The 15,336-nt window shown below is 39.8% G+C and overlaps 1 long non-coding RNA gene across 1 annotated transcript; it reads right to left on the reverse strand.

The window, feature by feature from the left end:
- Window positions 1–5,790: 5,790 nt before the first annotated feature.
- LOC122237772 lies at window positions 5,791–15,042 on the reverse strand. The gene is made up of 3 exons (XR_006216414.1): window positions 14,922–15,042; window positions 13,556–13,696; window positions 5,791–5,892 (listed from the first exon to the last, which is right to left on the reverse strand). It is a non-coding gene; the product is annotated as an uncharacterized LOC122237772 (long non-coding RNA).
- Window positions 15,043–15,336: the final 294 nt, after the last annotated feature.

A 15,336-nucleotide genomic window follows, 5' to 3' on the forward strand; every position in this document is an offset into this window, starting at 1 on the left:
TCTCCCTTGCCATGTACAAGGCACTGTGCTAAGCTAGTCCATGGAGCCGGCATGCATTCATTCACTCACTCATTCATTCAACACATAATTTTTTGAGCACTGACTTAGCCAGATCATGTTATAGGTCCTGGAGATACAGTAGCTCAAAGGAGATGGACGCTTTGCCCCGCTGAACTACCAATGGGAAGCTGATGATAAAGTCACAAACATGCAAGTGATAGAAAGGGGAAACGGGCAAAAGTGATGGACTAAAACCAGTCTTAAATGAGACAACAGGGGAGGCCACTCTGTGGAGGTGACTTGAGCCTACCTGAGTAAAACGAAATGCCAAGCCAGGTGACTCTCGGGCGTAAAGGTGTCCCACAGGGAGAAGGCATTCAGTGTAAATGCCCGGAAAATACTTAGTTTATTTATTATCTACTGTGAGCTCCTACTATGCACCAGACACTATTCTAGGGGTAGAAAAGGGTAGAAAACCAAGAAGAAGAAAAAAGTCACTCTCTTTATAGGGCTCATACTCCAATGACTGGCTCATGTTTGGCACGTTCAGAAACATCTACAATTGTATAGCATGTCTGCATCTCTCAACGCTGCCCAGTGTTGGAGAGGTCTCTCCTCCCTCCGAAAACCACATTTCAGCACTGGCTTTGCGCAGAAACCCACAACCACGGCAGTGCCAACACATCTCCCTGGCCATCCATCAATCCGCCTTCTTCTCCAGCCTCCCTATACAATTGTTTTGGGCCACACAAGCAATAGAGGCCTGTCGTCTAGCTCTTGGTGGCTGCGGACAAACCTTGGCACACCTTGGCTTGGAGAGTATGTCTCCAATCCTGGCCTCTGTCACCACATGGAGTCATGTCCTGTGTGTCTTGTATCCAGATTTCCCTCTTCTTAGAGGGACAACAATCATTAGACTGGAGTCCATCCTCATCTACTACAACCTCATCTTAATTTGATTACATCCGTAAAGTTTCTACTTCCAAATAAGGTCACATTCACAGGTTCCACATAGACGTGAAGTTTTGGGAGAAAGTATTCAACCCAGCACCGTCACCCAAGAGCAATAGCAAATAGCCAAAAAGAGAGAGAAGTGAGCCTGAAAGAGAGCAGCTCTAAACACTCAGAAAGTAAATTAAGTGAACAAAGTTGGAAAGGGCAGACAATAAGATTTTATCAGGCACATGCAAAATAGTGACTCACTCTCCTCCTAATTTTATTTTTGTCTTCATCTAAGAACAGGTTAGGAGTCCATTGCTTGTGTATGTAAATTGTCTTTCCAATCTGCCCAGTCCTGCTACACAGTGGGTTCACCTGAAGATTCTTTTTATTTTTTTTTTTAATTTTTTTTAACGTTTATTTATTTTTGAGACAGAGAGAGACAGAGCATGAACAGGGGAGGGGCAGAGAGAGAGGGAGACACAGAATCCGAAACAGGCTCCGGGCTCTGAGCTGTCAGCACAGAGCCCGACGCGGGGCTCGAACCCACAGACCGTGAGATCCTGACCTGAGCCGAAGTCGGACGCTTAACCGACCAGGCCACCCAGGCGCCCCTGAAGATTCTTTTTAAAAATACTGATGTTTCGGTCCCATGCCCAGAGCTTCTGATATAATTGGTGGGAGATGTGGCCCGAGCAGTGGATTTTTAAATTTCCCCAGGTAATTCTACATGTGCAACCAAGGTTGAACACTGTTCTAGATCAATTAAATCAGAATCTCTGGAGTGTACCCCAGCAGCCGTATTTGTATTTAATTCCCAGGTACTTTCCATGTGATACCCTGGTTGAGAACTGCTAATACAGCTTCTGTATGTATTTTATACAATTAATATCTATTTATTTATCATATAAGCACTGTGCAAGACACTGGATAAAGCAAAGGTGATCTAACACACAAGGCATAACCTCCTAGAACCTCAGTGTCAGGGTTGGAGTTAAGACAACCCATTGGAGGTGTGTGAGAGACAGAGAAGCCTGGGTGGTGGTGGGGGTCACGGGAGGTTTGCTGCCATTGAGTTTCTAAAATTATATGAATCAAGCGTCTACTTTGACACACTTATCAAATCTGTTTCTTATAAAGGCTCTGTGCCTTTCACTTGTCACTTCACATAATCCTCACTACATCCCTATGAGGTCAGCGGTTTTATTCCCAATTATAAATGAAGTGACTTGAAGCTTAGAGAGGTGAGTTGTCTAACATCACACAGCTCATGTGTCTGGACTAGAAGAGGAGCCAGGTCCCCCACTTTTTGTGTTTACTTTTTGTGTTTATGGATATGGCTTCTCTAGACACCTTATAAGTGTAACCTTACCCTGTCTGTCATTTTATGACTGGCTGGTTTCACTTAGCGTAATGTCCTCGAAGTTCACACATGTTGTAGCATGTGATAGAATTTCCTTCCTTTTTCGGGTGGAATAATACGCCATTGTATGTGTATGCCACAATTTGTCTCTCCGTTCATCCGCATATGGACATTTGAGTTACTCTCACCTCTTGACTATTGTGAACAGTGCTGCTATGAATAAGGGTCTGCAAATATGTATTTAAGATCCTGCTTTCCATCCTTTTGTAAATATACCCAGAAATAGGAATGTTGGATCGCATCATTGCTCTATTTTTAATTTTTTGAGGAACAGGTATATGTCGTCAATAGAGATTGTGCCAGTTTATAGTCCTATCAACAGTGCAAGAGGGTTCCAGTTTCTGCTCAACCTTGCTAACACTAGTTATATTCTGGTTTCTGGTGTGAGTTGATATCACATTGTGGTTTTCATTTTTATTTGTCTAGTGATAAGTGTTGAGCAAGTGATACCTCTTGCCTGCTATCAAGAGTGGAAGTTCAAGCACTTCTGCCCATTGCATCGTGGTATTGGAGTCGCCAAGGAAAACCATGCAGTCACACCCTGGATGGAAAGACGCTTTACTCACGTAGAAAAGAGAAAGAGCAAGATCAGTTTTAGCAGTGGGCATCATGGGCATCAGTTCCCTATGTCCAATAGGTCCTTCCTGGCAGCTGATTCAGGGCTATTAGCATATAGCACATCCCTCCTATGCTGTTGCAGAAGGACTCTATCCCCTCTCCGCAGAGAACAGATACAGTAATGAGACTGGCCCCATTGCCACATAATGTACATGTTTAAGCAGAACAAAGGAGCACAAGTTGAAACAAGGAAAGATAATCCCACACAAGGTGATAAATCCAGCACAAGCTGTATACACTCCTTATCTCTTGGTGAAAAAGTGTTTCAGGCCCAAGCTCATTCTTATGAGGCCTTGTAGGGTCAAAACTATGCACAGACCACCTTTTTTAAAAATAGTGATGTTAAGCACCTTTTTATGTTTGTTGACCAATCATATATTACCTTGGAAAGCTGTTTATTCAACTCCTTCACCCAATTTTTAATTGAGCTATATCATTTTTGTTGTTGTTGAGCTGTAGGTATTCTTTATATATTCTGGGTATTAACACCTTGTCAGATATGGGATTTGCAAATATTTTTTCCCATTCCACAAGTTGCCTTTTCACTCTGTGGATTTTGTCCGTTGATGTACATATGACAGTCCCTTATGTCTACTTTGCTTTTGTTGTTCATGCTTTTGCTTTCTTATCCAAGAAATCATTGCTGAATCCAATGTCATGAAACTTTTCTCCTGTTTTTTTTTTTTGTCCCCTGGAAGCTTTTTAGTTTGAGACCTTATGTTAAGTATTTAATTCATTTTGAATTAATAATTGTGTATTATGTAAAATAAAGGTCCAACCTCACTCTTTTACATGTAACTTTTCAGTTTCCCCACAACATTTGTTGAAAAGGTAGTCCTTTTCTCACCAAATGGTCTTGACACCCTTGTTGATGATAATTGGACAATATATGTGTTGCTGTTTTTTTTTTACTGAGTTCTCTATTCTATTTCATTGGTCTATATATCTGTCTTTATGTCAGTACCACACTGTTTTGACTACTGTAACCTTGTAATATGTTTTGAATTCCAGAAATGTGACCCCTCCAACTTTGTTCTTTTTTTTTTTCAAAATTGTCTTGGCTATTCTAGGTCCCTTGAGATTCAATATGAATTTTAGGATGATTTTTTTCTACCTCTACAAACATGACACTGGGATTTTGATAGGGATTGTGTTGAATCTATAAATCTTGGGGGTAGTTTGACATCCTAATAATATCATGTCTTCCAACCCATAAAAATGGTATGTCTTTCTATTTGTGACTTCCTCAATTTTTTTCAGCAGTGTTTTGTAGTTTTCTGTGCCCAGCTCTTTTATTTCCTTGATTATGTTTATTCCTTGTATCTTATTCTTTTGGATGCTATTGTAAATGAAATTGTGTTCTTAATTTCCTTCTTGGGTTGTTCATTGTCTGTGTATGGAAACAAAGATGATTTTTGTATATTAATTTTGTAACTTGCAACTTGGTTAAATTTATCTGTGGTGTGTGTGTGTGTGTGTGTAATCTTTGGAATTTTTTACATATGCAATCATGTCATCTCCGAACAGAGCTAATTTTACTTATTTATTTCCAATTTAGATGACTTTTTTTTTCCTTTTTTTCTGTTTCTTGTATCATTGTTCTGGCTAGGACTTCTGATACTACTGAGAAGTGCTTTCAGTGGGCATCCTTATTTTGTTCTTGGTCATAGACGGAAAGCTTTCTGTCTTTCCCTATTGAATTTGATGTACACTGTGGGCTTTAATGTGGTGAGATTAATAATGGCCTTTATTATGCTGAGATAGTTTCCTTCTAATCCAAGCTTGTTGGGGATTTTTAAGGGTGTTGATTTTTGTCAAATGCTTTTTCTGCATCAGTTGAAATGATCTTGTGGTTTTTGTTCTTCATTTTGTTAATGTGGTGTATTACATTGATTGATTACCTTATTTTGAACTATCCTTGTATCCCAGGAATAAATCCCACTTGGCCATGATGTATAATCTTTTTAATGTGCTGTTGCATTCTATTTGCTAGTATTTTGTTGAGGAATTTTGTATTGATAATTACCGGAAATGTTGGTCTGTAGTTTTAATTTCCTGTAGTGTCTTTATCTGGCTCTGTGTCAGGGTAATGCTGGCCTCATAGAATGAGTTTGGAAGTTTTCCTCCTCTTCAACTTTTTAGAAGAGCTTGAGGAGGGTTGCTGTTAATCCTTCAACTTTTTTTTTAATTTACATTTTAGTTGGTTAACATACCATGCAATATTGTTTTCGGGAATAGAATTCAGTGATTCATCACTTACATACAGTACCCAGTGCTCATCACAAGTGCCCTCCTAATTACCCCTCACCCATTTAGCCCATCTCCCACTCACCTCCTTCCATCATCCCTCGGTTTGCTTTCCATCATTAAGCGTCTCTTGTAGTTTGTTTCCCTCTCTTCTCTTTTTCTCTCCCTTCCCATATGTTCATCTCTTTTGTTTCTTAAATTCCACATAGGAGTGAAATCATATATTTGTGTTTCTCTCACTGAATCATTTCACTTAGCATAATACGTTCTAGCTCCATCCATGTCATTGCAAATGGCAAATTTCATTCTTTCTAATGGCTAAGAAATATTCCATTGTGTGTGTATATATATATATATATATATATATATATATATATATATATACCACATCTTTATCCATTCATCAGTTGATGAACATATGGGCTTTCTCCATAATTTGGCTATTGTTGACAGTGCTGTTATAAACATTGGGGTGCATGTGCCCCTTCAAATCGGCATTTTTGTATCTTTTGATTAATACCTAGCAGTGCAATTGCTGAATTGTAGGCTACTTCTATTTTTAGTTTCTTGAGGAACCACCATACTGTTCTCCAGAGTGGCTGCATCAGTTTTCATTTAACCAGTAGTGCAAGAGGATACCCCTTTCTCCACATCCTTGCCAACACCTGTAAAATTTTTAAAAATGGTAGAGTGAGTCCTTCCTTATCAGTAAAGCATAATCTAACTATATACTGTCTACAAGAAACTCAGATTACATCTAAGGACACATGTGAATTGAAATTGAAACCATAGAAAAAGATACTTCACGCAAATGGCAACCAAAAAAGAGCAGAGATGGCCACACTAATATACACTGTAAATCAAAAACTGTTACAAGAGACAAAGAAGGTCACTATGTAATGATAAGGGGGTTAATTCACCAAGAAGAAAAAACAATATTTAGGCCAAACATCAGAGCTCCTAAATATACGAAACAAACTCATTTGAATTGAGGTTATGTCAAAATTGAAGTCTAGTCAAAAGACTAGAATTGAAGGGAGAAAGAGACAACAGCACATAAATCCCACTTGGTCATGGTATATATTTTTCTTATACATTGTTGGATTTGATTTACTAATGTTTTGTTGAGTTTTACATTCATATTCATGAGACATATTGCTCTTGAACCTTCTTTCTTGTAATGTTTTTGTCTGGTTTCAGCATTCAGGTGATGCTGGCCTCATAAAATATGTTCAGAAGTATTCCCTCTGCTTCTGTCACCTGAAAAAGGTTATGGAGAATTGTATAATTTCTTCCTTAAATGTTTGGTAGAATTCACTGGTGAACCCATCTTGGCCTGACACTTTATATTGTGGAAGGTTATTAATTATTGATTCAATTTCTTTAATAGATATAGGCCCAATCAATTGTTCTTATGTGAGTTTTGGCAAATGTGTCTTTCAAGAATTGGTCCATTTCATATAGGTTATCAAATTTGTGGGCATAAAGTTGTTCACAGTATTCCTTTATTATGCATTTAATGTCCATAGGATCTGGAGTGATATCCCCTCTTTTATTTCCGGTATTAGTCATTTGTGTTCTCTTTCTTTTTTTCTTAATTAGTCTGACTAGAGTCTTATCAATTTTAGGGACCTTTTCAAACAGCCCCTTTTGGTTTCATTCATTTCCTGTATTGATTTCGTGGTTTTAACCTCATTGATGTTTTCTCTGATAATAATACTTTCTTTTTTCCTTCTTAATGCAAATTTAATTTGCTCTTCTATTTCCAGTTTCCTAAGGTGGAAACTTAAATATTTTGTATTACATATTGTTTTCTTTTCTGATACATGCATTCACTGCCATAAGTTTTCCTTTAAGCACTACTTCCTCTGTATCCCGAGGTGTTGGTAAGTTGTATTTTCATTTTCATGTAGTTCAAAACATTTACACACTTCTCTTGAGATTTCTTTGTTGACTCATTTATTATTTAGAATGGTGTTGTTTAATTTCCAGGTATTTGGGGATTTTTCAGTTATTCTTCTGTTATTGATTTCTAGTTCAATTCCATCGGGGCCTGAAAGCAGATATTATATAATTACTTTTGTTTTAATTAAAAAGAATGAAGAAATGGGACACCTGGGTGGCTCAGTTAGTTGAGCATCCAACTCTTGATTTTCACTTAGGTCATGATCCCAAGGTTGTGGGATTGAGCCCTGCATTCGGATCCTTGCTGAATGTGGAGCCTGCTTAAGATTATCCCTCTATCTCCCTCTGTCCCTCTCCCTGGCTTGCACACTCGAAAGAAAGAAAGAAAGAAAGAAAGAAAGAAAGGAAGAAAGAAAGAAGAAAGAAAGAAAGAAAGAAGTGAGGGAAGAAAGAAAGAAAGAAAGAAAGAAAGAAAGAAGAAAGAAGAAAGAAAGAAAGAAAGAAAGAAAGAAGAAAGAAAGAAGGAAAGAAAGAAAGAAAGAAAGAAGAAAAAAAAGTGTCTATATGCAGCTAGAAAAAGAATCCAAATGTATTTTAATGTGAAAAAATGTGAGGAACTAAGCAGCAAATTTAATCTGCTCTCTTTAATATAAATTTTTAGCATGTAGATGTATGTACCAGTATTTTCTTTCAGTTTTAATATGTACAGTTTATTGTATGTAAATTATACTTTTTAAATACATTTTTATTTTTTGGTTCCAGTATAACTAACATATAGTGCTATATTAGTTTCAGGTGTACAATATAGTGATTCAACACTTACATACATCACCCTGTGCTCATCATCGTAAGTGCACTCTTAATCCCTTTCACCTATTTCACCCATCCGCCCACCCGCCTTCCTTCTGGTGACCATCTGTTTGTTCTCTATAGCTAAGAATCTGGGGCTTTTTTGTTTGTCTCTTTTTTTCTTTGTTTTATTTCTTAAATTCTAAATATGAGTGAAATCAAATGGCATTTGTCTTTCTCTGACTAACTTATTTCAGTTAGCATTATACCCTCTAAATCCATCCATGTCATTGTAAATGGCAAGATTTCATTCTTTTTGTGGCTAAGTAATATTCCATTATACATATATACATATATACATGTGATATATATGTGTGTGTGTGTGTGTGTGTGTGTGTGTGTGTGTGTGTATCACCTCTTCTTTATCCATTAAATCCATTAATGTATTGATGGATACCTGGGTTGCTTCCATATTTTGGCTATTATAAATAATGCTGCAATAGGCATCAGGGTATATATATCCTTTAAAATTTGTGTTTTTGTTCTTTGAGTAAATACCCAGTAGTACAATTAGTGGATCATATGGTTATTCTATTTTTACTTTTTTGAGGAAACTCCATACTGTTTTCCACAGTTGCAGCACTAATTTGCATTCCTACCAACAGTGCACAAAGGTTCCATTTTCTCCCCATCCTCACTGACACTTGTCATTTTCTGTCTTCTCAGTAGTAGCCATTCTGACAGGTATGAGGTGATACCTCATTGTGGTTTTGATTTGCATTTCCCTGATTAGTGATGATAGCATCTTTTCATGTGTCTGTTGGCCATCTGTATGTCTTCTTTGGAGAAATGTCTTTTCACATCTTCTGCCCATTTTTAATTGGATTATTTGGGGTTTTTTTCAGTGTTGAGTTGTATAAGTTTTTTATATATTTTGTTGTTTTTGTTGTTTGTAATTTGAGAGAGAGAGAGGTGGTGGGTAGAGGAGCAGAGAGAGAGAGAGAGAGAGAAACTTAAGTAGGCTTCACGCCCGGTGCAGAGCCTGATGTGGGACTCGAGTTCATGGTTGTGAGATAGCAACCTGTACCAAAATCAAGAGTTAGACACTTAACCAACTGAGCCAGCCAGATGCCTCCTTTTTCTATATATTTTGGATACTAATCCTTTATTGCATATATCACTTGCAAATATCTTCTCATATTCAATACATTATCTTTTTGTTTTGTTGACTGTTTCCTTTGCTGTGCAGAAGCTTTTTATTTTTATATAGTGCCAATAGTTTATTTTTGCTTTGTTTCCCTTGCTTCAGGAGACATATCTAGAAAAACATTGCTATGGCTGATGTCAGAGAAATTGCCTACATTCTCTCTAGGATGTTTCGGTTTCAGGTCTCATATTTAGGTCTTAAATCCATTTTTATAGTTTATTTTTGTGTGTGGTGTAAGAAAGTGGTCCAGTTTCATTCTTTTGCATGTAACTGAACATAGGTGCAAAAATCCTTAACAAGATATTAGCAAACCAAATTGAACAATACATTTAAAAGATCACCATGATCAACTAGAAATTATTCCTGGGATGCAAGTGTGGTTCAATATTCACAAAGCAATCAGTGTGATACATCTTATCAACAAGAGAAAGGATAACAACCATTCGATCATTTCAATAGATGGAAAAAAGTATTTGACAAAGTACAACATCCATTCATAATAAACCCCTCAACAAAGTAGGTTGATAGGGAACATACCTCAATATAATAAAGGCCATATATGAAAACCCCACAGTTTACATCATACTCAGTGGTGAAAAAATGAGAGCTTTTCCCCCAAGATCAGGAACAAAACAAAGATGTCCACTGTCACCAGTTTTATTCAACATAGTACTAAAAGTCCTAACCACTGCAATCAAACAAAAAGAAATAAAAGGCATCCAAATTGGTAAGGAAGAAGTAAAACTTACACTATTTGCAGATGACATGATACTATATATAGAAAACCCTATAGACTCCACCAACAAAGTACAAATAATAAATGAATTCAGTAAGGTCACAGGATATAAAATCAATATACAGAAATCTGTGCATTTTTATACACTAATAATGAAATAATAGAGAAATTAAGAAAACAATCCCATCTACAATTGCACCAAAAATAATAAAATACCTAGGAATAAACTTAATGAAGGATGCAAAAGACCTATACTCTAAAAACATGGATGAAAGAAAATGAAGATAACACAAACAAATGGAAAGATATTCCATGTCCATGGATTGGGAGAACAAATATTATTAAAATGTATATACTACCCAAAGCAATATACAGATTTAATGCAATCCCTATTAAACACCAATGTCATTTTTCACAAAACTAGAACAAATAATCCTAAAATTTGTATGGAACTACAAAAGACCCTGAATAGCCAAAACAATCTTGAAAATGAACAAAATGGGAGATATCACAATACGTTTGCCAACGTATTGATATCACTCAAGAATGTGTATTTTAACAAGCTTTCCAGATGAGTCTGAAGCACAGTAAGGTTGGTCAATCAATATTTCAAATCAGCCTAAAGGGAAAGGTCTTGATCCATTTAGAAAATAGCTATTGCCCAAGATATATGACTAAGCTCCACTGCATACTATAGATTTTTGACAGAGCATCAGTAGCTATGTAACTGCTGGGGAAATGGGAGAGGTAGAGTTGGTTCTGAGTGTGTATTCATGGTGGGGTTGGGGAGGGGGGTGGTTTACTGGGCTAACCACAGCCCCAAAGCCCACTGTCAATCTGAAATAACTGTCTCCATTCCTGTCCTCCCAGGGTAGGGGTTCCTGCACCCCCTTGTGCCTTTCCTGGGCTACTGCTACCATTCCTTAGGTCAGATTGGACACTCCCACTCCTTTTCTGTAATCTTCTCAATGAGTGATTATTTCATTTCTCTCTCCCTCAATAAGATTTCAAACACTTGTGCACAAAGACCATGTCTTTAGGTTCCTTTGATTCCCATGGTCCTTTAGAGGCAGAATGGGCTGGTATCAGACTCAGAAGCCTGGGTTCCCATGTGGCTCTCCCTTGAGAAGCAGTTCAGGCTCCCTTAGCCACATGCCCCCTCTGTAAAGGGGAAGGGATTGCACCTACTTTATTGGGCAGACGATCAGCATCAGGCCTGGCACTGAGTAGGGCTCAGTAAAAGGGAACCAATGTCACCTGCCCATAAGCAGGCTTCCAATAAATAACAGATCAGGTTTCTTTCTGAGGCAGCGAACTCCTTTTCACTAAGGGTTCAAACAAAGACTGGCAGACCTGTCCACTTCTGCACGAGATACCCTGAAGAAATGTTTCCATTCAATTCAGAAAGGGAAGGAAATTCTTTTCACCAAATTTTACTGACACGACTAGATATCCATAAGAAAAAAATATGAAAATTGACCGTTGCCTCAAACCATATGCAAAAAAAAAAAAAAATCTACTGAAAATGGATTATAGACCTAATTGTAAAAGGGATTCCCTCCCCAACCACTGGGTGTGTTGACTTCCTTCCATGGTCACAACTTGTTTGTCCTGATACAGTAGCCACTACTATTTCCTTGTCAACCAATTATCCACCCAAAACTAGATTTTCCATCCAGATGGATCAGGGTCATGAGACAGAGGCAAAATAAGAGAACTTTCAATGTTCAATGACTTCCCTATTGCTTCCCTGTGAGCCAGTGTAAGACTACACTGGGGTTGCAAATTCAGCCAACTCATCGTAATTCTAATTGCCTGTAATATTCCATATTAAATAATCAACCAGGGGCCATAGAAACAACAGACTAGAGTCAGTCTCTGTGTTGTCACTTATGATGCCACCTGCTACAGGCTTCACAAGCAGTATTATCATTTGAAAACACAGAGTAGTGGTTGGGGTTGTGGGGGTGGAATCATGGATATGAAAAGCTGTCTCTCCCACTCCCCACTGCTTCTGTCTTAAACTTATCCAAACACCTTCTCCAGAGAGAATGCTTCCTCTGAGCATCACCTGCATTACATTCATACTGCCTGGCCATATGGGGAGTCTACAATACTGGTAACATGGTCTATCCAGCAATCCTTTCCGGTCAAGTCTTTTAAAGTTCATTACGCCTCTTGATGATTCCACCATCCTGAAAATCAGAAGGGATATGAAATGTCCCCTGAATGTTAATTTCTTAAGCCCACTGTCAGGGTCCCTTTGCTGTGATAGCATATGTGGCATTGTGGCAGCATATGACTGCAAATGTCCCGGATATCCAAACTATGGCAGAGCTTGGTCTCAAATGCAACTGTGGTATGGCTAGAATCTGCCACATGCACAGGAATGGCAATTCTAGTTGTGGGGTTAAGTGTCAAAGGCCACTAGATGCCAGAGCAACCATATGACAGCAGCAGCAGACCAATGTGTTCTATTTGTCAGACATGGACAGGACCCACCTTGAGACCTTAGAGTCCTTGTTCACCCTGAGACAGATCAGTTACAGGTACCACAACCTTGGTAGATCATTTCAGTTTCCTTGGCATATAAAGGAGGCCTATCTTTAGAGCCCGTTGTATGCCGGCAGGGTTAGTATACCCGGTCCAATAATAGATGGAGGTACTGATGCTACCACGTGGGCTAGGCAGAGCTGATCAACCACATCACTTCAGTCAGCCTCATCCAGGCTTGTACCTTCCCACGGGCATCCACACAGGATCCAAAAAGATACACCAGTCGATTGTTACCCTCTAGCAAGATTGCTAGCTAGAGCCAAAGAAGAAGGGATAAAAGGCTTTCTAGGTAGTTAAGAGTATTCCCTAAGGGAAGGGGTTGTCTTTAAATTTAACTGATTGGCTGATGGGCTCCTAGCACTGTAGGTACTAAAGAGTTGTCACTGGCACTAGAGGGTCATTGCCACCCCAGGGACACATCACCTTGTAATTGGGATGAGCCTTCAGTGAACCAGGCCCAGGCATCCTCAAGACCTTCCTGGGAGCCATCTCCAGGGACCTTCCTGGGACTCCACACTCCTGTGTGAGTCATCAAGGGAGATACAAAGGGTCCTTAAAGATGAGGTTCTACTTTCTTATGTGAAGAACACCTGTCTGTGGGACCTGACTTGCTGCTCTGGAATGTTCTATTTCCATTTTTAATGAGAAACCTGTTTGCCTTCCCAGAATCTGGGGAGGCCAATGCAGGATGGGGACCCCTGGACACAATGATAACTGGCAGTCCTCCCTAAAGCCACTCACTCTCCGCAAGTGCCCAATAGTAGGCCAGCAGCAGTGTGTCATGTGGGCAGGAAGTTGGTGCCCTAAGGGGTGATTCTGGGTGGACATGTCACCTCCACTGTCAAATGTGCCAATCAACACACTTCCCAGTGTCAGAATCCTGGATTCCACCAAGGTCCTTGGTGTTTACAGGGTCTGAGGTAGGTGGCCTGTGGGGCTGCCTGTAACACACCTGCTACCCAAGTCCCTGGGCAAACTTAGCAGATTTTCTGGTCAATTTATACACAGGGCTCAACCTCAACAAAATACCTGGATGAGACACATATTGGCTCCTATTCCCAAACAGTCCAAGTAAGTCCCAGGCTTCCCACTTAGCTTGTGAGGACTGTAAGGGAAGTCACTTTTCTTTTCCTACCTCAGAACTGTGTCTTCAAACCTCAGTCCACAGTCCTCCCAAGACTGACTAGAAGCTGGTTCCTTAGGACTCTTCTCCTAGGCTGCTGCCACCTGCTCTTCCTGGGAGCCCATCAGCTTGAGGTCATCAGTGCAGTCACCCCTGAGGGAGGAAGACCTGTCCCATTACTGGCCCTGCCTTGGTGGCACTGAGTGTGAGCATCCAGGTATCCCTGTGGCAGGACATAAAACATGTTTGCTGGTCCAGGTGAGCTTGCACACAAATGATCTTTGACACTTTGTGCCAGAGACTGAACAAAAGGCATTAGCCATATTCAAGGCAGAATCCTGCCAAAATGCATAATCAGTTTAGCTGCAGTCACAAAGTCTGACAAGGCTGAGGTTCTAGGGGCAACAACTGAATTTAGTTCATGATAATCCACTGTGGAAACCCCCTTATAGGATTCATGTGAGGAGGAATTGACTTTTCGGTGTGTGAAGCCCCCAAGACATGGGGCTGCATTTGGAACAGCTACTGCATCCCCTAATTTACACATTGTGCTGTTCACAGGCTCTTAAGTCTTTGTCAGAGACACATAATCTGGGCCCCATCTGGGATCATCAATAAATATTTGTTAAATTAATTGAATTAATGAATTTAAACTGATGGTATTGACCTCCTCATCTCTAATACATATCCTTCTTCTTACATTTGGTGAGTCAAAGTTTATATGAACATGGGACAATTTGGGCACAGGCTGGTTCCTGACCTTTTTCAAAAACCATCCTACCATGTGTAGGAAGGATTTAAGACAAGCCCGAGAGGTGCATATACTATGAGTGGAGTCTAACCGCTTTCAGTTGAACATCTTTTTCTTCAATAAATATCACTTTTATTGACAAGTTAGGGCCACAATGGACAGCTTCACTGAGCAGAAGAAATAAGACAGTCCCAAGAGTCACCAAAACAATCTGGGCCCCCATGGCTGAAGCCCTATTGTCTGTCCCTGCCCGTTGGCACACTCAGATGACACTGTCACTCTCAGAGCTCAGCTCTCCTATTTGAAAACTGTGTAAGTTCTGGAGACAAACCTGGATGAGCTGGTGACAAACTACTGGTCCCATCACCCCCTCTCCATCCAGAATGGAGTTTCCAAGCCTTTCCCATGTGAAGCTGGCAGCCTGTGTGATCTCAGAGTTTTCTAATCACTGGACCAAAGGCCCCAGAGCAGGGGCTGTCAGGAGGAAGGAGTGGAGAGGGTGTGGGACTTGGGGGAGGTGTGGCAGGGGTACAGGAGGATCTTACTGATAATCTTGTAAATAGATGCACAACTCTTTCTCAAATGACAATAGATAGCATTGTAGTTAATCCAATGCAAATAGATTACCATTTCCTTTGTGGCACCTTTTGACAGCAGCCTATGGTAAGTGCAAGGATTTCTTTAGAGTCTCCATGAACTGATTTGGAGCCTTGGCTTCACCAGTCACTAGCTGTCTGTGATCTTTCATTTCCTCCTTTCAGCATGTGGCTAGGACTATCACCCCTCTGCTAAGCAGGTACTGAGTGAGCTCACAACACAAACTATGTGTAATAATAGCCCTTGTGAGAGCTGCTGTCACCCTCACCAAATTGTTGTTCCAGCACTTTTTAAAAAATGTTTATTTACTTTTTAGAGAGAGAGACACAAACAGAGTGTGAGTGGAGGAAGGGCAGAGAGAGAAGAAGACACAGAATCCAAAACAGGCTCCAGGCTCTGAGCTGTCAGCACAGAGCCTGTGCGGAGCCCAAACTCAAGGACCGCG

This window comes from Panthera tigris, chromosome B1 (assembly GCF_018350195.1).
Source record: "Panthera tigris isolate Pti1 chromosome B1, P.tigris_Pti1_mat1.1, whole genome shotgun sequence".
Lineage (NCBI taxonomy): Eukaryota > Metazoa > Chordata > Mammalia > Carnivora > Felidae > Panthera > Panthera tigris.